This window comes from Sciurus vulgaris (assembly GCF_902686455.1).
Source record: "Sciurus vulgaris genome assembly, chromosome: 7".
NCBI classification, from domain to species: domain Eukaryota; kingdom Metazoa; phylum Chordata; class Mammalia; order Rodentia; family Sciuridae; genus Sciurus; species Sciurus vulgaris.
The window spans coordinates 139329593-139355598 of record NC_136467.1 but is presented as its reverse complement, the minus strand read 5'-3'; the positions used below and the strand labels follow the sequence as shown (position 1 = coordinate 139355598).

General features: G+C 45.7%; 1 protein-coding gene across 5 annotated transcripts in view; it reads right to left on the bottom strand.

Moving 5' to 3' along the window:
• The window catches only part of RREB1 (ras responsive element binding protein 1), a 132505-nt gene extending 109653 nt beyond the window's left edge, over positions 1-22852 (bottom strand). Inside the window, exon 1 of one of the 5 annotated variants that reach the window (XM_079147521.1) lies at positions 22616-22852. The gene's annotated coding sequence lies outside the window, so the exon portion shown is untranslated. Of the gene's footprint in view, positions 1-21206; positions 21392-21975; positions 22566-22611 lie in introns of those variants that run through there. The other 4 variants (XM_079147519.1, XM_079147516.1, XM_079147517.1 and 1 more) reach the window with 4 other exon arrangements.
• Positions 22853-26006: the final 3154 nt, after the last annotated feature.

The following is a 26006-nucleotide window of genomic DNA, read 5'->3' as shown; positions in this document are numbered from 1 at the left end:
ATGAGAAATACATCTGCTCATTTTAGAGGTGGAAAAACCAAGGCACAAAGTACATCATTTTATTGACTGTATTCAAGGTGCAGCCCTCTCTAACAGGTCACAGTGGATAATGAAAAGGGCCAAGGGGCATATGTGTAGGGCCACGTTGAAATGTTTTTGACAATCTCGCTGATTCAATTCACTTCTACAATTCTTTCTTCTGAAACAGATGAGGTGGCGCTGGGGCTGCGCTGGGAACTGTTCCTTATACAAGCAGCTGGGAACGAAATGCCTCTTCCTAACATGTGGCACACAGTGGCCTTCAGCTCCTATGCCTCTAGTCATTCCTGGAGTTAGTGAATTCCACTTGCAGCCCAGCCCATAACTGATCTGATCCTTATTTTCCTAACATGAGACCTTCCTTATTCACAGGTAGGACCTGTCTTCCTCTAGGGCAGAGCCCTCCAGGGAGTTATTTCAAGGCATTCACGAGCATCTACAAACCAAGTAAATTTACACATTTATGGACTATTATCTTGCAAGTGTATGAGGATGCTGCTATAGTTAATAAAAGATAAATTCCACTAAAATGTTATTATTTTATGATTGTTATAGCTTCCCAACAGATCCTAAACATAATCAAAATTATATTTGGTCTGGACTTTAACGTTAAAAGAGACTCATATTTGGAGAGATTGGGAATAACTGCTCTAGGATATCCAAATAGCGTGATGTTGATTATAGCAAAAGATACCATAAAAATCACAACCAGAAGTAAGGAATATGTCGCGTCATTTGGAATGTCTACAATACAGTGCCTTATGTAAAATGAAAAACATTTTCCTCAAGAGAGTTTGACCCTTTATTTATTTGTTTATCTTTGTAGTGCTGGAGTTCAAACCCAGGACCTCACTATATTCCCAGTCCCAAGAGTGTTCCTTTAGAAGGACTTTTTTAACTGCTTTATTTATTGCTTTGCTGAGGATTGAACCCAGGGTCTCCTTCATGCCAGGCAAGTTGTCTACCACTGAGCTAATCCCCACTCCCATTATCCATTGTTGAATCTCATTTGTACCATGAAAGATATATGCTATCCAAAATATAAGCACGTTTTGTCAGTTCAGTATTTTGTTCTTTAAAGTAAATCAATTAGTAGGATGGGTGGTACAATTCAGTAATCCCAGCAACTTGGGAGACTGAGGCAGCCTCAGTTTTAAAAGCTAGCCTCAGCAATTCAGCAAGACACTGTCTCAAAATAAAAAATAAGAAGGTATAGGGATGAAGCTAAGTGGCAAAATGTCCCTGGGTCTAATTCCCGGCACCTCAGTAAATAAATAAATTGCTAATTAACTCTAGAGTCATAATTTACAATAAAAAATTTAATCCTAGATTAGTTTCATTTAACCTAGGAAAATCTTTTCTCCCACCTCTCAATGAGTGGCCAGGGGATGTCAAATAATTAAAACATTAGCCTGAACCCCCCCCCCCAATTGTGCCAAATCAAAATGTGATTTTCATGTCGAAGAATATTTGAGTACATCAGAAAAGACTTGTCATGTTTACATTAAATTTTGAAAAAACATAATTTTAAAAACATGTCTAAAATGTTTTTTTTAATTATTCATACCAGATAGAAGAAGATACACAGTAAAGTATCAACCAGTCCTCTGAGACTTGTGGGAGTACATAATTCTACTTTTTTTCCTTTTAGTTCGTTTAGATTTTTCCTCAGCGAATGTGTCATATGTGCAACAAAGTTATAAAATATCTAATGGGGACAAAAGTTTTAATCCTGAGGACTATTTCCTTGGTCACCTCTGAGTAATGGGATGACATTCATTCTGATTTTCTTCATAGGCCTTCTTATTATGTACAGCGAGTACGGACATTCTATAATGGGAACATTTACACAGTAGTGATTTTGATTTGTAGGCTTGAGGCAGATGATGATATAATCCGCTCACTAACATCCTAACAGGAATAACCATGGCCCTACCACACAAGTGGACAGAAAAGCCCACTGAGGGCCTGACCACAGCTTCCTGGCTTGGCAGGATGCAGACATCTAGGAGAATCCAACACTCAAGACCACCACTCCACACCCAGCTCTGCCGTCCCACCTACACAGGCCTCAACTTCCTCTCCTATAAATTAAGGGGGGGTAAGGAGAATCAATGAACCAGGGACCCTGAGGCCTTTTCCAGCACCATACTCTGGGATTGTAAACAAAGATGCAAATATAGCTTAATCAAATCTTACCAGTCCTAACCAGTGGCCAAGGGTAGATCTGAAGTGATTTTTACCAATATGACTATTTGTATTGCTTAAGAGTAAAGCAAAGACAGGAACATTAAATTATTTAAATATGCTTTTAAGTTTCCATGGTTAGAAAATTTCCACCTTTGCTAATCTGCGGAGCAACTCTGCCCTAAATGAAGGCACATGCTGATGAATGGCTCTAAATGTGACAAATACAAATCTGCTTACTGAATGTTTATGCCATGCCGGACCCTGAGTATTCATGTTTTACATCATGCTGTGCAATTCCATAACATAGATCTGATTGCTTCCAGTTTACATGTGTAAAACGATCTATTTAGAAAAAAGACCTGTGGGGTGATGGGCAAGTTGTTTTTAACCATGGTGTGTGCCTGCTGGGTCACCCAACTGTTCCACCTCAGCCAGGTAAAAGGACCCCCCCCCCCCGGCTCATTCATCCCCTCAGTGACTACTGACTGAGGACCCAGCATGTACCAGGCACTGTGGTAGGTGCTATGGATGCATTGGTGAATATAAATGTTGAAAAAGAACAAAAAGCCTGCCTAGAGCTTATGCTCTAGTACAAAAACAAGAAAACAGATTTTCCTACATTTTAGGCAAAAAGAAAAAAAAAAAAAAAGTGCTCAATACTTAGTCGGTGCTAGCTAATCATTAGCTGCTTTCTCCTGACTCCCTTTAAAAATGGGAAAAGGAATAGAAAACACAACCAACAAAAGCCATCAGCTTTGTCAGCCTCAAAGAAAAATTTCTGTGTAATAAACATATGCAGAAGAACAGCAATTAAGAGAACATGTATTGGGGTACCTTGGCCTGGGTTTGAATTTAGACTCACTAGCTGAAGTGACCTTGGGCTAGTAAAGTACACTTTCTAAGTCCCCGTTTTCTCATGTGTAATATGGAAATAACAGTGACATCATAAGGTAGATGCAAAGATAAAATGAGGTGAAGTATAGAAAGTGGGGGTTAGCATGTCTCCTACACCTTCAGAGTACGTGGAATGGTTATGATGTACAATCACCCCAAAGCCTATCTTCCACAGCTGCAAAATGAGGAAAATCACACTAACTGGACAGGGCTGTGGTGAGTGCCGCAGAGAAAATGCCCAGAAAGTGTTCGGCGTGACTGCTGTACGATGGCGCTTCCAGACTTCATAAAAATGACTAGAGAATGGGGAGCAGGCAGGAACGGCATCCTTCACCAGTGGCCCCCATGGCCAGAGCTCATAAAAGGCTTCCCTGGGAAGAGCACTGTGCTCCTAGTACCAGGAGCCAGGCACTTTCCCCACAGAATGGGATCAGAGGCAGGTGGTTGTGAAATGACAAATGCAACCGAATCTGAGTCACCAGGGATGACGTCCAGAGCATGTGGATTATGTGGGCCCTGGCTCTGGCTGCCTCTCTTTTAGGCACTTCCAGCTTTACCAGAGGGCTGAAGAGAGCAAAGGAGCAATGGAAAGGGATTTACTACTACTTTGCAGGTTTTTAGAGGAAGGAGTGTTGGCTGTAGAGGATCAAAATGATTTGGGGGGAATTATCAGTAAAAGTCATACATCCACACTTACTCTTGTCCCAATTAGGTCAGGTGAAGGGACCCTTCTCTACTTGTGTACAGAGGCAGAAACACCAACAGTCAGTCAAAATTTCGTTGTGACTCCACAACTGGGCCAGGGAAGGGAAATCAGGAGATGAACTCAGTGCTGCTGCTACAACACGTGGGACCACAGGCCAGTCCAGTGCTCTGGGCTTGGCGTCCCAATGGCCAGCAGCTCTCCTCAACACCACAATCTAAGGACAGGGGCGTGCAGGGGAGTTTTCAGCCCTACCTTCAGGAAGGCCCTCCGCCAATACTGCAAACACGATACATCAAGTGAATGAATGAGCACCCAAAAGGAGTCTCCCAGACCACAGGGAGATGAACCCAACTCCTACTACTAGGGGGCCAAACTGGAACTTCGGCATCCTGCTGCCTGGCCACACCTTTCCTACAACAGGACACTATCTCTCTCGAACGAAGGTGGCTCACCTGGAGCTGCAGCTATGAAGTCAAATATTAAGCCAGAGGATGTGATTCAGCTTTTCAACAGGTTTGTGGCTGTAAAGAAATAAAGCTTCCTTGTGTGCACATCAGTGCAGTGGCTTCAGGCAATTAAGACATCCTGAGCGCTGCCACTCGGTTCATCCTGTACCAGCTGCCATGGATGCACTCTGCCTCAGGCCAAGGGCAGGGAGCGAGGGGGCCACTGTGGCCATCAAAGCACAGATGCCCAAACCACACTCTTCCTTTAGAGGATGTCGCCAAGGTCTCCGCAAGCCAACCTGTCGCTTCTCTGCTCAATAACAAAGGACTTCCTACCACTTACAGAAAGAAAGAGTGACTTCTGCCCTACCCCACCCCGGCCCCACGTAACTCTCCAACCCTATCATCTTCTAGTACATCATCTTCAACACCACATTACTCCAACCTGCCCTCTCCGGTTGGGCCCTCAGCCCCTGCTTGTGCTTTTCCTGGAAGCACAGACCTAGTCCCGTGAGTTTCCGTGAGCCCTGGCCTTCCCACGGGAACTTGGCACAGGGTCCATGTGGGCTGCAAATTCCTTTCACAACGTAAACTCCCCAAAGGCAAGAACCACCATGTTCCACGTGCCTAAACCAAGTGTCCTGGATACGGCAGTTGCTCAATTAAAGATATTTCAAACTGAAGTTGGAGGCAATCAAATACCAAGGGATGCTCAAATCTAAACAAGATGAAAAGAATCAGAACAAATGAGTTGAATCAAGGGGTGGGAATTTTCCAGGTACCAAGATGGAGGGAAATTATCTACAACAAAAAGAACAATCCTTGGGCTGGGGGTGTAGCTTAGTGGTAGAGCACTTGCCTAGGCCCTGGGTTTGATCCCCAACACAATCAAAAAAAAAAAAAAAAAAAGTTTCTTCAGATGGTGGAAATGGGCCACAAGGCTTCCTGGTCAACTTCAAGTGTATGATCTCAGAAATATTAAACATCTCACAGCCTCACTTCCTTATCTTTAAAAAGGGGAGAAAGATAGCTAAGCCTCTGTCTGGTGGTTGTAACCATTACACACGGGTATAAATGGTGTTTTCCTCCCTGCAACCAGCAGGTAACCAGGCAGGTCACGTGTGCAAAAGGAACCCAATGAGCAGCACTTCCAAATGCTTCCCCATCCCAAAGCCTGGTCCCCAAAGCCTCTCTTCAGTTTACCAGCACCTCATTTTCTCCTGTACTATTCAAGCTCCAATGAGAAAATAGGTTTAAAAAAATAAGCAGGAAAAAAATTAAAGATCATCAGGAATATGTAAGAATCATGAAAAATAGCAATCCATTTTAGGTGATGAAAATGATTGAAGTTTGTGTTCTGTCCAACCCACCAAATTTACAGGGGGCCTACTTACATTTTTTCATAACCCTCTAAGCTGGCTCCTTCAGTCTACGAGATGTATAAAATCAGGCCCATAAAAAAATTAATATTTCCTCCCCAGAGGACAGAAGGCCCTGAAAACCTCGGCGTAAAAGGAAATATTGTCTCTAAAATAATTACTAAGCCACTAATCATCTTTGGGTCCTGGTATCTGACTTCCTTCACATCCACCCCAATTTTTTAAGCCTTGGGCACATGCTCTCACCTTTACCTGTACCTAGGGAGGTGGATTCAAACAGAATATGGGAGCTTCTGCCGGGCAGGGCTGTTACATGGGTGAGGCCGCTTTATGCAGGTGAGCAGGTTGTTGGCAACTGCTGTAAAACAGTCCCATCTTATGAACAGATTCTGTTTTCACCAGAAGCTTCCAGCCCCCAAAGTTTTCTCCCATTAGATTATCAAGATTGCAAATTAGCTAGCTATCTGCTTGCTCCCACTCCTAGCCTGTATTCGCTCTAGCGGAGATTACAATGAATAAATCATCCTCATTTAACTCCCAGGGTCTGCCCACTAATATTTGAGGGAAAAGAAATGAGTTTCCTCTAAAGATTTCTGCTCTCTGACAAGCTGAAATAATTGCCAATTAGTAAAATACAATTAAAGAAGTTTAAACATTGTCTGATTGAATTCTATTTGGTGCAAATAAACATTCCTACCACCTTTCAATTATTCTCCCTGCCCTGCCCCCCACCTCGCCCCCAGGCTGGCAAGTACTCCACCACTGAGCTGAGCTACACCCGCAGCCCTTCAATTATCCTTTAACACTGCTTCAGAAGGCAGCTCACAAGCTTAGGGCTGGAAAATCTCTTGAAATCAAAAAAGGGAAGAAATGATTCCAGTAAAAAGGGCACCAAATTTCAAGCTGGTGCTGCACTCTGCCAAACGTGCTGTCTCCAATCCTGAATTTTCCTAATGGGTTATCAGTGCTCTCTCTCAAACACAGGGCTGCGCACATCATGGCTCTGCTTCACGGCATTTGAGGGCTCATAACCCACAACAGTCTACGCAATGGAGCTCCAGCCAATTTTTCCAGGGTCAACACCTTTCACATCCCAACTTGATGCAGCATCCCCAAACTCTACCCTCCAGTCATACTCTCTGTCCTAGCCTGTCCCCAAAGAAATTCCTATTTTCTTACTCCAGGTCCTGTACTTAAACTGTTCTTTTTGCCTAGGAGAGTGTTTTGTCTTCCCTTTCCCACGTCCTTCTCCATGTGGCACTCTTCAAAATGGAGGCCATTACTTCCTCTGTCCCCAGCCACCTCCCACTCTATGTGTCTTGCTGGCTGTGAGGCATCTGTGAGTTTTGAGGCAGGGACCATGTTTTATTCATCCTCGTGTCTCCGGAGCCATGAACCTGGGGGTCGGTGTCAAGGGCTGGTGACCAAAGCAGGTTCACTGATGGGATCTTCCACGTTTGAAAAAGCAAGAGCACAGAATTGCCTAATCCCAATTGCTTCTCACTATTCTGCTGAAATTATCAAACTGCCCTGAGCAAAATCACAATGATAGCAATAGTAGTAAATAGAGAACATAGGTCAGTTATGATTGAGCTGGTAGCTCACAAGGCTCAAATTCTGTTTTGTTACTAGTTTCAAAACAATCCTCATTCACAGACCCACCAGCAACAGGGAAGAGACCTTCAAGTGTTTGTCACAATTCAGGATCTGCCAGTTCTTTAACTGGCTGAGACTTCCCCATAAGCAGAACAGGGCATACTGCTGACCCCAACCTCCAACACCCTAGGAGAGATGGGACATCCTCCTTTCACCATCCTCTATCCCACGTGGCTCCTCCCGCTTAAAAAACAAAAAAACCAAAGAAACAACACCCCCTAGAGATAATCTCATTTGAATTCGCACAAATTTTTAAGATTAGGTTAGTAATTAAATTGATTCACTTGCTGTTCCTACTTCACTCGCACCATAGATCACTGAGTCTCTGATAATCACCAATTCCAGGGCAAAATTTCCAGTTTATACATTAAAGAAAACAACAATAACTTATTACAACATAAAACAACAACAAACCTGTTTTTCAAGGCACTGGTCCTGCAGAAATCCAAAGCCAAAATAAATTCCCCACTTACACAGCATGCAGTTTCCAGACTTTTCAGAAGTAGCCAATGTGCCACTTACTTTAAAACAAGGTTCTGGCACTTTCAGTGAGGTTAAAAGGGGGAGTCCACAATCGAGAGGAAGCTCCCTCCCCCAACACACCACCAACACACAAAAGAACAACCTACGCTTCTTTCATTTCCGGGGCATCTCCTGCCACATGAAAGAATACCTCCATTCCACATGTGAAACTTCCCAATGGGAACCTGGTGAAAACTCTCTGCTAAGCAGGATTTACCTGGGGCTCACCCTACTCCTCCACCAGGTATCTCCCACGGTGCAGGCACTTGACGTTTTGCTTTAGTGTCTTCCTGACCTCCCTTCTAGGGGCACCCAAGACCTGGTCAGCTGGTTTGTGTACTAACACCACCTCTCCATGCTGCTCACTCCAGGAAACACAGATCTCCCTTCTTGACCCTGATGGGGTCTAACTCACTGCGTCCAATACCAGACAAAATCAGCAATGGTTCATGGGTGAACTATGACTGGCTATTTCCAGAAACCAGAGACCCTTGTTCTTGCCATCTCTTCCCTTGATGAGCATCGCAGGGAGGGTTCTGTGTGAAGAAAGTTCTCAGGGAATATTTATTTGGTGAGTAGATCATGTCATCACAGAAGGGAATTTAGCAGCATTTAGACACGCAGGCTCTGGAGTCCGACTTCACTGTTTGAACCCTGCTAGCCAACTATATCTCTGGGTCTCAAATTCCTCATCTGATTCATGGGACAACTAATTGTTCCCACATTATTGGGTCAAAGAGTTGTTATGAAGCATGAATGAAAATGCATGTATATATAGAATTTAGGACGATGGTAACTATCATGGGCTTAATAAATGTTAGATTTCATTACTGCTGCTCCTACTACTACCACGCTGAGAGTATTTCCACCCAAAAGCCTAAGAACCAAAAACAGGGTGAAAATTAAAGTTCAATCTAACTTTAGATTGAAGACTTGGCAGAGTGGAGTCATGGAGTAAGGGATGTAAAGTGCATAGAGACGGGTCTTGCTCAGTGATGTTTTACCAAGTCGTCTATAATGCACACTCTGTTTGTTGGACTTATTTAAGTGTACTCTAGGCAGATTCATTTGTAGTATGAATAACCACAGCAGTTTCTGCTGTTTAAGAATGGATTTCTGTGTATTCAGCTTTCCACAGAGAAACAAGAAGTCACACTAGCTACTATCAGACTTCCTAGAGACAAGTTGTCCAGTTGCCCGTCTAAAATTTCATACGCAGTGAAGATAAAAATCAAGTAAGTCACAGCCTCTAAAGACAATAATTTGATGAGCAGAAATGACACTAGCTCCCCCACACGATGCTCCCCTCCCTTTGGAGTGCACCTCAGAACAGACACAAGATCACATACCATCTCCTCATCAGGGCAGCACAGAGTGACAGACACACAAAGCAAGCTGCAGAACACACGTGCCACTGTTATTTACAAACAGCAAAGCCAAGAGCTGCTTAAAAAAAGAAATAAGGGCTAAGGTGTAGCTCAGTGGTACAGCACTTGCCTAGCATGCGCCAGGCCCTGGGTTCAATCCCAGCACCCCAAAAACAGCAACAAAAAGAAACAGCAAAACCGAAAAGAGGGGTGCCACCCCCCTCTCAGTATTTCCTGCCACAAGAGGACCAAACACACAGTTATAACTCATTCTAAGGCGTAGCATCCACTTTCCCAAGGAAAAAATCATTTTTACAGCATATATCCCAGTCACATTCTTAGCGGGAGAACATGGCTTTGGGTTCACAAAGATGGGACGTATCACAGATACCCTTGGTCATATCACATGGCCTGGCCTAGTTGATACTGCCTAGCTGATACTTCTCTGAAGAAAGCTCACTAAAAGCATTTATTTCTTTATCAACTTATATCATGAATCTCCTCAGGAGCTTTACTCTCCAAAAGAAGCAGCTACAGATAGGCTATCTAAAAGACAGTTTTATATACATATGTCACCAGAACGTGGTTACTGAATGGGTAACTGATAACGATTTTGGATATCTGTAAGACAACCATCTAGTAAGTAACATTCATAACAAACTTACTAGATGTTCAAATCCACACTTCTGCTTAGATCACAGTGAGATGACCCCTGAATTGTTAGTGCAGTACCCTAAAATTGAATTCTTCAAAATTTAAACTCCAAAATTTAAGCCACTTAAGTTCTTTCCAGCATCTTCTCATCAAGCTATTTCAATTTTAAAAGCAAGCAGGGACAAGGTCTCTGTCCTGCCCCTACTCCCAACCCCACTTAGTTCATTTGATCAAATATAGGACCAGAAAAAAAAAAACAAAGTGAGGTCAGTTCTGATGGGATGTGTGGTCCCAGATGATGCAGAAACATCCATGCTCCCAAGCAAGGGATGGAAAATCATTTTCTCCCCAATGCGGGCAAAGGACCAGCATTATGGGGCCTAATGGGATGTTCAGGTTACGAGTGTCAGGATTGATACCACAAAAGAGAAAAGTTTTGGGATCTGCTGGGGCTTGTACCCGAGCTTTTGATGAATTGTGTGGACGACGTCAGAGAAAAAACGATATACAAACCCAGGATCTCTCTGATAAGACTTTCTTGACAGAACATCTTAAAGAAGGGGACCCCAACTCATACACAAGGGGATGATTGTGCAGCCAGTGAGGCAGACACCCTCATCTCTGGGAAGCAGAAACCCTAACTGAGAGATGGCTGCTGCTGAACAGCTCTGGAGCTCTGATGGCAATCTCGCAGGGACAGACTGCATACTGCTACCCTTCCTAGCAAAAAGCACAGGCAGCTGCTCTCCAGCTTCTATTTTATAACCACTGAGTGGAAAATGCATCTCTGTTTCCAAAAAGATTCTTTCTGCTATGAAAAGAAAAGTTAACTCTGAACCCCCAGGACTGCCTGGGAGTAGGTATCAAGTCTATCACCACCAGGTGTTCAAATACCAGATAGACAATCACTATTGGGACAAGTTCTACTCCTCGTGGAAAGAGTTAAATCTGAGCCTTTGGCTGAGATCTAAGAGGGAGCCCAACACACATCATTTTTTTTTAAACAGGTTTTTTTTTTTTTTTTTTTTTTTTCTGAATGAACTTTGTTTTCACACAGATTACTGGTAAAGCAAAATACTGATGTAACTCTAAGACATTAAGAGTGTCAGGTGACCACTAAGGTCCTTTATGTCGTTCTGGTTAAGAAATAAGTTGGAAAACCAGGTCAAGAAGCAATGTGATACTAAGTATGGGACCTGAGCAACAGCAAGAGTCTCTTCCCGTGAGCACAGGTCAAACACATAAAGCATCACTGAAATGAACAAAAATGTGGGTCTGGGAGTGTGGCTCAGTGGTAGGGTGCTTGCCTGACCTGTGAGAGGTCCAGGGTTTGACCCCCCAACCACAAAAAAATAAATAAACAAAAACTTAAATGCTTTGAAGAACCATTCAAAAGCTCAGGCCATCTGCAAGAAGTCTTTCCTTTTTTCTTTAGCATCAGGAAATAATAACAATAGTAATAATAATTGTTATTATTATTATTATTATTACTTAGTGCTAAGGATAGAACCCAGGGGCACTTACCACTGAACTACATCCCCAGCCCTTTTTCTTTTGAGGCAGGGTCTCACTAAATTCCCCAGGCTGGCCTTGAACTTGTGATCCTCCTGCCTTGGCCTGCCAAATTGTTGGGATTGTAGGCATGTGCCACCACGCCTGGCAGCATCAGGAAATTAAAAGGAAAGAAAGAAAAGGTAGGGAGAAGGAAGAAGGAAGCCATTCATTTTGCTCCCAGAGACAAGAATATAACTTCTGTTTCTCACTACTATTTAAGTACCTTTCATGTTTCATCCATGCCAGGTACATGCTTTTTAATCAAATACAACATAATACAAGCACAAAAAATGCTTTTAAAAATTTGAAAACATAAGCATGAAACTCAAGGGAACAAACCTCATTCAAAACTTTGCTTTATTCCGCCTTGTAATCTCAGAGAGTTACAAAAGCCAGAGACCTGGAAGTCATCTCCTTCTTCCCGCATCCTGCCCCACCCAATCACCAAGTCCTTCCTCCTCTTAAATCTCTATCAAACCCACCTAGGTTCCCCACTGCTGCTGCCTCCAAACTTAAGGCCACCAATGGTTTGCAAAACCCAGCCTTCTGACTGATCTTCACGTAAACAGAAGGTGAAGCAGCTGCTTCCTTTAAGCCTGGTCTATTCTCCACTGTGGGTAGGAGCGATCTTTAAAAAGGCAAATCTCCTGTTGGGGTCAGAGCTCAGTGGTAGAGCACTTGCCTAGTATGCATGAGGCCCTGGATTGGATTCTCAGTATCACATACAAATAAATCAAATAAAGGTCCATTGATGACTAAAAAAAAATTTTTAAATGCAAATCTCATCATGCCACTTCTTGGCCTAAAAGCTTTCACAGTTTCCCAGAGTTCTTAAGAACTCCAAGCACCATGCTCTTCTTGCCCCTACCTACCTCACCATGCGTGTGATTTGTTCTTTTCTTCCTCCAAACACAATGTGCTTCTCTCACCTCCCTGGACTCATCCCCTCTTCCAACCTTGGGGCCTTTGGACAAGCTATTCTCTGAAGTACTCCTTCCTTCCTCTCATCATCCTTCAGGTATTGGCTCAAATGTCACTTTAATAGGGTGCCTTCCTTGAGCTGCTACCCAGAATCCTTGGCTGCAAAGTTTTCCTTTCCCTGCCTCCCAGCATTTTCCACTGGGATGCCTTCCTCTACCTGCTTCCCAGCATCCTCTACTCCTGACACAAGGAGAAGCCAAACTTCACTTCCTAAGTTCTTGTCATATTAACTTTTAGCACTTAGCACACACACAAGTGACCTGTTGTTTAACATGTCTCTTTATACGTAATGTATCCTCTATGAGGCTAGCAAATGTCCCTCCTTCCCTTACTAGTAAGTAGCCTTAGTGCTTATTTTCATGATTTAATACAAATCAAAGGGGCTGGAGGGCTAGCTCAGTGGTAGAACACTTGCCTATCATGCATAAGACACTGGTTCCATCCCCAGCACCACAAAAATATAAATACAAATCAAATCCTCAGATGTATAAATTAAACCTCCTCTAAATTATACTTCATTTCAAACTTTAAGTAGAATGCTTTAACCAAATACACAGAGATTTAACTAACCAAGTCATGGGAAACCTGTTCAGGATGAACAGTTTTACAAAACTACCCAGCAAAACAACAATTCAAAGTCCTGACTTAAAATCAGCATACTACAGAGATACAGCCACATCAATGTTCACAGCTGCTCAATTCACAATAGCCAGACTGTGGAACCAACCTAGATGTCCTTCAATTGATGAATGGATAAAGAAACTGTGTTGTGTGTGTGTGTGTGTATATATAAATAAATAAATGGAATATTACTCAGCCATAAAGAATGATAAAATTATGGCATTTGCAGGTAAATGGATGAAATTGGAGAATATCATGCTAAGTGAGATAAGCCAATCTCAAAAAGCCAAAGGACGAATAATATCGCTAATAAGTGGATGATGACACATAATGGGGGGAGGGAAGGGTTAGTGTTAGGGTGAGAGTTAGGGTTAGGGAGGGGGGCAAGAATGGAGGAAAGAAGGACTGTATAGAGGGAAAAGAGGGGTGGGAGGGGTGGGGGGAAGGGAAAAAATAACAGAATGAATCAAACAACATTACTCTATGTAAATTTATGATTACACAAATGGTATGCCTTTACGCCATGTACAAACAGAGAAATAACATGTATCCCATTTGTTTACAATAAAAAAAATTTAAAAAAGAAAAAAAAAGTCCTACTGTGGAAGAGAAAATGACTTTAAAAAAAAATCAAATTTCTACATAAGAGAGGAAAATAAAAAAACCTCTTAGAAATAAGATTAAGTTAAAATATCATATCTGAATGCATCTGCCAGAACTAAGCCTAAACTCTAACCAGCAGGTAAGTACATAGTAAAGAATATTTAAGATAGTAGTGGGAGGTGATAGTACTGGACCTCACACATTTTAGGTAGTAGTAGTAATGTATATTTAGTCAAGTGGGATTTCATCCTGTATAAAGAATACCACAAATTTCTACTATGCTTTGTTTGAAAAGGAACCCCATTCACATTGCTCACATGTCTTGAAACATCCACCTCATTCTCCCAGCATCTTCCCTATTTCTGAAAATAAATGTACCACTTTTAAAAGAAAGTTAAAAAAAGGTTTTGAGATGATTTTGTGTATTCAGACAGGTTTTACAACAAAATCTCAGTATAAAGAAAGCTCTAAAATCTATAAATGATTCTCTTTATAATATGATCTACAATCAACTTTCATCAAGTATGTATATTGCATGCACATACACATATAAAGGAAGATTTATACCCTGTAGGTTTCTGGTTTGGTATTTTGTTTTAAATCCAAAAAGTAATGGGGGGTGGGGGAGAAGTTAAATCATCCACACACCAACACTCCTATTAACTCATACCACTAATGAAACAAAACTCTAACTAAGCAGAGAAAATGGGCCCACACATTGGAGTTCTGAAATGATTCTGGTCTTTGATCTGCGTGCCCATCCCTCCTATTTAATGTAAACTTCAAACCAAGAGCCTTGAAAAGTGATTATAATTAGTAACGGCCCCAGTGTGACAGCTTTAGTGCAATCAGGCATTAACAAAGTTTTTTCTCCCCCTTTAAATTAAGCTGTGCAACTTTTATTTTAGGATTTCTGAAATTCAAGTCTTTCCCACCAGTGTGCACCAAATCTTTGCATGATGAGTGTGCTGAAAACATTTCTTTACATCCATTTCCTTCGCTGAGTTTATAGTGCTATTTAGGCCTCGGCTTCCAAATTACATGTGGCTCTTCTCCAAAAGCTCTCGTTTGTGTATTAGAAATCAACACACAGGACTGAGTGGGCACCAACCATGCAGTCGGTGGGCTAGGTGCGAGGCCTGGATGGAACGTCGGGGAAACAAGCTGGAGATGAACTGCTGCAGAGGCCTGGCAGACAGGGAGAAAAGTGATTCTGGAGGAGGATGGAATACTCCCCAGAAGAGGCGGTATGGGGGTGCTGAAAGAAGGGTAAAACAGTTCTTTGCAAGGGAAGGGGACCGGGACACAGGAGAATGAATAATAAGTGCAAAAGCAGAAAGAAATTATTCAGAGAGGCAGTGGTGGAGAGGAGAGGGTGGCAAGGGCTGGGACTAGACATTGGGCTTGGAAGCAGCCAAGGAAGATCCTGTGTGACAAGGAAGGAGCTTGGGTTTCTTTCTGTAGACAACAGGGAGCCAAGAGATGTTTTTAAGTCGGCAAACAACATGGGCAGTTCTAGTTTTTGAGGACGAGGACTCTGGCAGAAGAGTGCAGGATGAACTAACTGCAGGCAGAGGAACTGGTGGCAGGAAATTAACTCAGGAGGCATTCGCCACACCAAGAGGGTTTCCACGGAATGCTGGGCTGAGGTTCCTTGGCCTAGAGGACTGGGTGGACCCTGCAGTGTTTAGGATCACTTTTCAGAAGGGAGGGAGCTGACTTTCACTTTTACAAGTACCTGCAGGGTGAGGTACCTGAAAGTTCCAGCTTGGGAGAAGTTGTAAATGGAGACAGAGTTGGGAGTTGCCGGTATAAGGTGGGAAGAGAGGGCAGAAAAGCACCAGAACACACAAAGTGACACAGTTGACCTATGGCACTGAGCACCCCCACCCCCCGCACAGTTAGTACACTGGTGCAAGAGGTAGAGAGAGCTGTCAGCAAGAGCTACCCATGTCTGTAAGGTAAGTGGGAGTCCAGGCTTCTGGGGGGCAACAGTACCCAATGCAGGCAGCCCTTCCTTTCTGGAATTCCGTCCCCCCTTTTCTACCACTCCAGTTTCCTCTATGCTTCCTACTTATGTGAGAGGCCAGGAGGAGTAAAGGGAGAGACCAAGGCAAGAAGATAAAAATGATCACTGTCTTCCCTTCCCTTCAACCCCCTCCTTCCCTCACCATCCCTTCCAGCCACGGCGTAACTGCCCCCCACTCTCTTAAGAGGAGACCACTGAACAGAAGACCCTGCTCACGTGCCCTGTCCAAAAGGGCAGATAGTTATGTAACTTTGCAAAAACTTGAGGAAACAAACTAAGGGAGACCATGAGTGCAAAAACATCAAGCAAGTAGGGGCTAGTTCAAACACTTAAAAAAGTATACTCCACATAACTTAAAACTCAAGGGAGAACTGGCAGATGACAGCACAGGAGCAAGTTTCCTTAATGACCCAAGAAGTGACTCGGAAAACTGAACCACCTATCAGAACAGCTTCCTGGTGCCAGTGAATCTGGTTTGTTTTAGAAGCAGATGAGTTCGAGAATTTTTATTTACTAACAGGGTTTTCAAACATTGTTTTCCCCATCCCCACAGTTCTCTGTGAAACCTTGAACTTGCCAACCAAGGTACCTTACAGGCATGTAATAAGATCTTACTTGCTTTATGGAATTTCAGACCTGGAAATAAAATGCATGCAATACAGGGAAAACACCAAGTCTACTTGTGCTCTACCACAGAGCTATAACCTGAGCCTGACACTGTACTTTTAAAGCAGAATTTCTAAACTTGGAGGACATCTGGGGCTTAATAACCTATTGGGGGTGGGGGAAAGTATTCTGTGCTTCATAAGAGGCGGAGTGGCATCTCTGGTCTCACCTGATTAGGACACTCCAAAATGTCTCCAGACATTGCTAAATACCCCTTAAGGGAAGAGCCACCAAGTTAACAACCACTTCTTTAAACAGTGAGTTCTAAGCCTGCCACTGGCCTTTTCCTTAAAACCCATTCCTAAGTGAATCTTGTTAAGAAGAATTTACTAGTTCTGTTTGCTCCCCACCCTGGAGGCAAAAAGAAAGTACTACATTTCCCCCACTTGAACACAAACTCCTGGGCAAATTCTGCCTAAGGTAAGGGAGTTGTGTAAAATTCTAGAAAGGAAGTCCAGAGTGGATACCCACAAGGCTTCCTGAGCTCAAAATACACCATTTTCTTCCATATATAGATTTTGACTTTCTGGAACATTAATTTTATCCTTCAGCAATCCTGTAAAGTAGAAAAGCTACTGAATGGGCCGGAATGTAGCTCAATGGTTGAGCCCTTAACTAGAACGCACCAGGCCCTGGGTTCCATTCCCGTACAGTGTGGGAGGCCGGGGGAGTAGAAAAGAGAAAAGCTACTGAAGTAAAGTGTATAATCACATTCATCAACAGCAATGCTGCCAAAACCCTACACCTTCAAATGCAACCAGAGCTGATTTCAAAAAGGTCTTATTTTAAAACAACACACACAGAAACAGAGAGCATACATATAATGTTAAGTCCTCCGATACCAAGCTGATTTTAAAGAGCAGCTGTTGTACAGTTAGGCTAGACTCAGGAGTTCTGGGTCCGGCTTGATTTCTTACCAGCCCGTGGGTAGACCAAGGCATAGCAGTAAAATTAAGCTTCTCTGAGCTCAAACTCAGAATTTTTGCTAGTGGCCTTCACAAAAGCAAGTTGAAACTAACTCTGTTCAAGAAGGTACACCAAAAAGTAATTCAACCAGCAAACTCAAAATGTTTTTATAACAATCCTACTCTACAGTCTGGGAAGGGGGGGTATGTGGAATACCAAGCAAGCTCAGGGGAAAAACCAAATAGAGCATTTAAAGCTTTATCTAATTACCCCCACTGAGACTTTTTCTCTTCCGTCTGGCTGTCTGACAAAGCCAGTGGGGGTTTTCATTCTCCTCCTCCACCCTGTGAGTTCCACCCGCCCTCCAGGAGTCTTCCAGCCTCAGGTGAATCCCTGCAGGAGCAGCCAGTCCCCAGTCCTGGAACTTTACAGAGGTTTTCAAATTCTCTTGGCATTACTGGCTTGAATCACACAGAGCAAACAAGTCTCCACCCTCTCCCACTGCTTTGTCCTGAGCAACTATTCACAGGCAGCCACCTTACTGTGGACAGACGACAACATGCCCTGCAGTCCCATCAAAAGCAAGATGCACCAGTCACTGGAAGGACAGCACCCCTGTCCCCCCCTCCTTTCCACTCTGCCCCACCCGCTGCTGCCAAGGAGCAGAGTGCAATCTCCAGCCACGCTCGGCTTGCCCTTCAGGCCACGTTGGACACCCAGGAACAGAACGAGAGAAACTGGGGAAGCTGCAGCTGATGACTCTGCCCAAGAGGGCTGCTAACTAGGAAGAGCTCCTCCCCACCTTCCTCATTCTTCCACCTCACTGTAAAGAAAACACCAGCAGACAGCTTTCCTTTCGTAGTCTGCCTTCCCTGTGGGAGTGAGGGAAATTAAAAGTAAGCGATGCATTTCAGAAAGCACATCATGTGCCTCCCTCTGGGTTTCAGATTGTACACCTTTTACCTCTGATTCATGAGGCTCCCCCAGGGTGTGGCAGACACAATCTGACCCCTGCCTTTTGAAGAAGGCCTGACTATTCCTACCCCCAAATCACTTTCTAAGTGGAGAGAGGGAAACAGAGAGAGAGAGAGACAGGAGAGAGAGAGAGGGAGGGGAAGGGAACAGAGATCTTTATTTACCAATTTCCCCTAATTATATTTGGATGTAAAAAAAAAAAAAACATGACTCAACAATGCCCGTTCAACAGGTCAGATGTACACAAATGACCTTGAGGCAGGGAAACTTCTACCTCCAGACTGGGCTGCCATTCAATCGAGGTGATGGTTACCAACCGTGGCTTCAGCTTTTATCTCGATGCAAAACTTCAAGATCCTTAACACATACTTATGGTAGAAATGTATGCAAACCACACTTATTTTTGTTTCTAATATTCGTTCAGACTCTCTGAAGAGATTCTGAATCTAATACAATAGTTTTTAAAAAAGGTATGTATGAACTGAGCTGAATACACTGAACCAGAGAGGTGGGGTAACATGGAGGTGGGGACACATGGAGGCCTAGTCTAAGAATGGTAATCTCAGTGAAGGGGGAAAGAAAGCTATTGTCCCCTTTTTCAGGTAAGACTATACTGCATCGTTTCTATTGATACTATGCTGCTTTCTTTTGACTGTATATCTGGTTTAATGAAGAAAACGGGTAAAGGATCACTGTATGGATTATGTAGACTTTACTAAATGAAAGTTCTTATTAACATGTGAAAAAGGTGAAGTTGCATACATACATCCTTGGGAATGCTTAACCTGAACACATTTGGTAACAGACACGAAGTCATCTCAGACAAGCTGCCATCTGACACCAGGGGTTAGGTCAGAGAACACTGAACTTCAATTAAACACACAAAAGAAAGATTTAAATAGGACAACAAAAACAAAACCAACATTAACAGTCTACCTTCCTAGGTCAAAGGACCTGGAGAGTTCAGATATTAGTTAAATCTAGTAAATAATGTAAAACAGGGAAGGACTCCCTTTCAAAAATGCTATGGTTAATTTTTAGCATCCTTCTGTTTAGCTGCTTAGCAACCCTTATCCTATGACCTTCTAAGCACCAACCTACTTTTCAGAAGGATATGAATAGAAACATCAAAAGGATTCACTTCTGACTGCATCTAGAGAGCGTGTTTAACCAATTTTTATAGAGTCAAGTTTATATTAATTATGCCCTAAAAGGGTAGAATTTTTCAAACTTCATTAAACAGGAAATTTTCTTAGCTGAAGTTGATGAATGATATTAGCAAGTGAGCATACAGATAAAAAGCAAAGACCTCCAAACTGACCCAGGAAGTGAACCCCCACAATGGTTCAAAAATGAGGAGTCTCCTATCAGTAGCTAGGTATTGCATGCCTTACAGCAGGTAACCAATAAACAGCTGTTGATCAGATGCAGGATGAATAAAGTTAGGCTGTATTTTCCTCCTTCAACATTCTGTACCTGTGTTGGATGAAGTAAGACTTTAGGAGTCTACCTGAAGAAATCTTAAATAAAAGACCCTTCCCGGTAAACCCCCCCCCCCCCATTATCCTTCAATCAAAGGTCACTTGTTGGATGGTGTATATGCTTAGGAATGGATGTTCCACCTGTACCAGCTGAGTCAGAGGTATGCTCATCACATAACAAACACTAGTCTGTCATGAGGCTGGACAGTCTGAATTTCTGATGAGAAATAAAATGGTATGTAGGAAAACACAGAAAATGATATTCCATATACCAGCAGGCATCAGCAGCATTTCTTAAGATTATCACATATCCAGTAAATCTTAAAAAAAAAAAAAAACACAGCATCCTAAAAGCCAACCAGTCAGCAGTACTTTTAAGAATGATAAGACAGTGCAAGTTCATTAACCTAAAATGGAGAAAGAGAAATAAATAAAGAGCTCCTCTCTCCCTTTCTTCTGTAAAAAGGGAAGGCATTTTTTCACATTTAAAACTTGATAAAAGTCACTGAAATGTTTAATTCATCAATGTAACCAAAGCTCAAAACACATCAAAGCAGAACAAATCAAGGGGGTACCCAGAAGTCTCCCTACAAAGGGCAGAAGTAAAAACAACAACACACACAAAACTAATGGTTCACTTTACATATATTATTTAGAGTATTTCAAATTCATTCCTTCAAAAGTTCTGTGGATTCTTGAAGGAAGCACAGAATTTTTAAAGAGGTTTTAGCAAAGTCTCTAACTTAAACTTCCGGTTAAATTATGTCTTGGAAACCATACCTGCCTACTCCGAAGAGCACCAAATCTAGAGGATGCTTTTCACGGGTGTGAAACAACAAAAACACATTCTTTTCTTTGCCGCTCTCACTTCCCCACCTTTCACTTCAATTAACTTTTTTCAGAACACACTTGTGCACAAGCACACACATTAGCTGGTGAAAAAATGATCTAAAGATACGGGAATGCACATCAGCAAGACAGAAATACCTCGCAACTTCCAGCATCCCTACCCAACAGGCACTTTCTTTCCCTGGGCTTTTTGAGAACTAAGCTTAAATCTAGCCTGTAAAGGAGGAGGGTGAATTGTTCTACTGATGAAAATCCTTAGGCAGGTTTTTCAGCATACCAAAAAGTTACATTTTTATTCACCCCTTATTTCTCTCCTCCACCAACACTACTTAGCATCCCCACCGAAAAACAAGAAAAAACCCTCCAAAGTGCCCCGAATGTGTGCTGCTGCTGGCTCTGAAGCCGTGTAGAATTTCGTAATGGAATGTGAACTGCTCGTCCGGATCTGGGCTCACGTTCTATCTCCTAACCAGTAAGGAGCAAGGGAGGGCAAATGTGCTGAGCAAGGAGAATACTTTCCTCCTCTTTTATAACCATCACGGATGCACCGCGAACCAGGGACGCTAGCTGCACGCGGCGCCTGTCAAGCGGCCCCGGAGCCAGCCCGGCCCGAGACCCGTGGGGTCCCCGCACCCCGAGACCCCCGCCCCGCCAGGACCCGGGCTCGGCCGCCGCACCCGACACTCACGCGCGGCGGGGGAGCGGGTCACATCCTCGAAGCGACCCTGGCAGGGTCCAGAAAACACGCCGCTTCCCAGGAGGGGGCCGGCGACGGGAAGGACCTCCCCTGCTCCTTAGCAACCATTAAGGTCGCAGTTTCCTAAGAGACCGCGAGCGGGGAGGGGGCGCGGGGAACTGGGCTCGGGCGCGGGGGGGCGGGAGGACCAGGCCCCTGTCCCCGCACCCGCCCCGGCCTCCCCCGCCCCCCGCCAGGCGCTGCGGGCTGGGATGGAGGAGGAAGCGAAGCCCCAGAACTTGCGAAAAATTGGTCCAGCCGGCGGCGGACAAAAGTTCCGAGCGCGCTCCACAGCTGGGCGGCGGAGCGGGGCCGGGCGGCGGGCCCCCGCCTCGGATGCTCCCGGCCTCCTTCCTGTGCTCGTGACGGCGCCGGGCCCCGAGCCCCCCCCACCCCGCGATGAGGCTCGCTCCTCACCGAGGGCTCCACGAAAACACGTACCCCCGCCAACGGAAGGACAAGGGAACAATACGCGCCCGCAGGGCCCCGGTCCCCTCCTTCCCCGTCCCCCGGGGCGGTGGTCTGCGTGACCCCCCACCACGAGCGAGAACCCGCGAGGACACGGGGTTGCCCGCGGCCCCCTCCCGGCCGGCGCCGTCCGCCCGGGAGGATCAAAGCCGCGGAGCAGGGCGCGGCGGATGCTCCCACCGAGCGGCCCCGAGCTAGCACCCCGGCGCCAAGCACCCCAGGCGGGCACCCCCAAGCGGGCACCCCCGGATACCTTGCGGCGGCGGCGGGCGGGCAGGCGCCGTCATCTCCGCGCTTCCCGGCCCGAGAGGGACTCGAAAGTATGTAGGAGAAAAGTTTCCCCCTCCCACATGGGGGGGAGGATGTCGGGGGAGGAGGGGCGGAAGATGGAGAGCTGCGCTGGGAAGATGTTTCTGGCCGGCGGTGCGTGCACCATCCGAGTCCCCGCGGTGCTGGTTAAAAATAAACTAGGCGGCGCGGGTCGGGCCGGATTCCTGCGCTCGGACGGCTAATATGGATGCGCATCAGGTCCTGCTGGCGGGGCGCTGCGGCGGCTCGCGCTGGGAGCTGGTTGGCAGAGACGGCCGCTCGGGAAGGGGAAAGGAGCGGAGGAAGGGGAGGAGGGGAGGAGGAGGAGGAGCGGCCGGGCTCGCCGCCGGAGGGGAGAGGGCTGCCCGGCTCATCCCGCCGGCCCCCCCGCCCAAGCGCGTGCTGCGCGGCGTGGGGTGCGCGGGTCCTCGGCCCCGGGAGACGCCGAGATTCAAAAGTACAACGCACTCTGCAGACTTCACCCTCCCATCCCCAAAAGTTCTTTAAAAGGTCGCTCCGGCGGTGCCCCGGACATCTCGCTGCCACCCAAGGACCGCGAGCCGGAACCCGGGACGCGTACTTACGGCCCGGCAGGGGCGCTTGCTCCCAGGCATGATGCGGTGGGGACCGGTGGGCTTCGGGAGAGGACGAAGAGAGATGCAAAACTTGTTCCGGAAAAGGAATCAAAATGGCGTTTCTGGATGTGCAAAGTTCATCAACTCCGCAGTCACTTCCCCTCCTCCTCTTCTCCCTCGGGGAGGGAGGTGGGCGAGGAGCTGGCGAACCCAGCGCCCCAAGCCGTCGTCCCGGTCCCCCGCCTCGGCCCCCCGCCCTCGTCCTCGCCCGCACGCTCGGAGACTCGCTCTCCCCCCTCTCACCCTGATAAGTAGACACATCACGTGTTGCTCCTGCGAGTCTCCTGGGGACGTGTTTACTGAGCGGCCGCGGCGGCGGCGGCCCGGGCGGGGGGTGGGGGAGGACCGCGGTACCCGCCTGTCCCTACCGCCGCCCCCGCCCCGATTTAGCGGGGTGACCGCATTGCCATCCCGGGATGGAGGGAGGTGGAGTCCCCCCACCCCACCCCCACCGCAGCCCCAGGTTTGCCCCACGCCCTCCGGAGGCGCCCGGGGCCAGGGGAGGGCCCGCCGCCCAAGGGGAAGGGTCTCGGCCGCCGCCGCTGAGCGCTAGCCCACTCCGCCGGCGCTCACCCCGCGTCCACCTTCTCCGGCCACCGCGCCCCCTCCCCTCCAGCCTTCGCTGCCGGCGGCTCCCGGTCCCCGGCTTTCCATCACTTTACTTCATGGTTTGTTTCACTATTTTAACGGGGGAGGGGGGAAGGCGGCGACGCCCGGGAGGAGCGAGAGGGGCGCCTCGGAGGCCGGGGAGGGCAGGGTGGCGGTGGGGCGCCCCGCCCGCGCGGCGCCTGCTCCACGCGGTCCTCGCGCTGCATCCAGGTGGGGCGAGTAGAGGATGGGCAGGAGATTAAGGAACGGCGCTTCACCCCGCCCCAGCCCCACGCTCCAGCGCCCGGCGAGCTGCGCCCGAGCTGGCTCTCCGTCCACAAACGCAACGCGCCTAGCTCTGGTCACCTACCCTTCCCCACGCCCCACAAATGATGCTTCACTGGAGGCTGCCTGTCGCCGAGGATGGCGGAGGCGCCTACCGCCACCGTGTCCCCACCCCGCCATGGAACGGCTGATGCTGTGTCATCCACGTCGCCCTCCAAGGCGTCAGGGAAGCCACATGCAATATCTCTTTCTCTCAGAGGGCTCCTGTTTCAACTCTGAAAAACAGGGGCCCTCCTTCGAGGCGCTCTCCATCCCTGCGGCTCCTGCCGCCACCACGCATTTCGCCATCGCTGTCTTGGCCCAAGTTATCACAGAGCCCAGGGAAACCAGGCCTTGGCTGTGCTTCCTCTATAATGCAGCTGACATGTTTCCAACTGGTAATACTTTTCCTACTGAGGTTTCTAAAGGGGCCAGTTCTCTCGACTTTTAGAAACATCTTCAGAAAGATAAGGATGGTTGTGGTTGTTGAAAATAACATACCCCCCCCCCGCCAAAAAATAAAGATGAAAGAACAGAGAATGGGACTGGAGAATTAAACCTTTGAGACTACTGAGGCAAGATGATGTTAGGCATGCAGAAAGGTGGCTACTCCTCATTTAGCATGACCTTTGACCCTGACTCCACCCATCAGTTCCTCTGAGAACCCTTGAACACCGCACAAAGTTATTAGCCCCATTGTGGGTTTTAATTTGAGACCTTCTTTCAACTGAACTCTAGTTTTCAGGGCTGCAGGCAGAAGCGACTGTCTAGGGATGGACTCATGGATGGGTCTTGACCAAGACAGAACTCTCTAGAACCAAAGAAAAGCAGTTGGACCATTACCCCTGACTTGAGATAAGTAGGCTAAACCACTGCCCAAGAGGGAACTGATTCAGCTGGCTGCTTCTTTGACTTCCAGTCATTAAAAGTAAGTTTTCAGAACCTGTTATGTTTCCCAGGGTCTACTGTTTACTAAGGCAAACTCTATTCTGAAAAATTTTTACAGATTCGTTTTTCTGAGCCTTGCCCCCACCCCCAACCCCTGTTCCCAAGTGGTGTTATCAAATGGTTTTTTGAAGACTGGCCTGCCTTGGAGGAAATGGGCAGGTCTCTAAACAGGAGTCATAGTTCACACAGTCATCACAGAATTGGTGTCTTGTGCTTCCAATTTGTAACCTGTTCCAATGAGAGGGCAAAGGAAAGGCCATGTGGGCACTGTTGCTTTATTTACTTGCCTACCTCTGATTCAGGAATTAGCCTTTCCTGGTCTCCTCATTCAGTGATAAGTTTTGAGTAGAAACAATATCAAAGTTGGAATTTTACTTGTAATTTATATTCTGCAAAATATATTCAAACTGCCAAAGCTACATGATTTTTCATGACAAATCACCATCCCTATAATACCATCTAGATAATACTGGCAGCTAAAAAAAAGAAAGCTGTTTTATTAAAAGTCTACTTTTTTAAAAAATTGGATTCCAATGTTCTGTGTTCCTCCTCGTTTCTAGCTAATTAATAAACCTGGAAGTCAAGCCACCTGTTCAAAGGTTTGTTTGTTCATATTTCATATAAACATCACTTATCCAACAAATATTTACTGAACATCCAATAGGTAAAAAGAATCATGCTATCAAAACCACAGTGAGATGCCACTTCACATCCACTAAGATGGCTATAATCAAAAGACCAACAATAAATCCCAGTGGCTTGGGAGGCTGGGCAGGAGGATGGTGAGTTCAAAGCCAGCCTCAGCAAAAGTGAGGCACTAAGCAACTCAGTGAGACCCTGTCTAAATAAGATACAAAACAAGGTGGAGATGTGGCTCAGTGGTTGAGTGCCCCTGAGTTCAATCCCCCCCCCCCCAAAAATAAGACAATAAGTGCTGGAAAGGATAGGCAAATTGGAACCCTCATACCTTCGAGGTGGGAATGTGAAATGGCCTTTTGTGCGTAGGGCAGGGGCAGCCCTGGGTATTGAACCCAGCGGTGCTCTAACGCTGAGGTACATACTTAATCCTTTTTATTTATTTGAGACAAGGTTTCACTAAGTTTGTCCAGGCTGCCTTGAACCTGTGATTCTCCTGTCCAGGCTTTCTAGTACCTAAGAATACAAGCCTGGGCACTGCACCTGGTAGGTGTAGCCATTTAAAAAAAAAATCTCTCTGGCAGAACTTTAAAATGTTAAACATAGAGTTATTATATGACCCAGAAATTCCACTCGTAGGTTCATATGCTAGAAATTAAAATATATGTTCACACAAAAAACTTGTACGCAGATGCTCATAGCATTATTATTGGTAGTATTAGTATTATACTGAAGATTGAACCCAGAGGTGCTTTACCACTCATTTGAGCTACATCCCCTGTCCCTTCTTATTTATTTACTTGTTTTGAGACAGTGTCTTGCTAAATTGCCTTGAGCTTGTGAT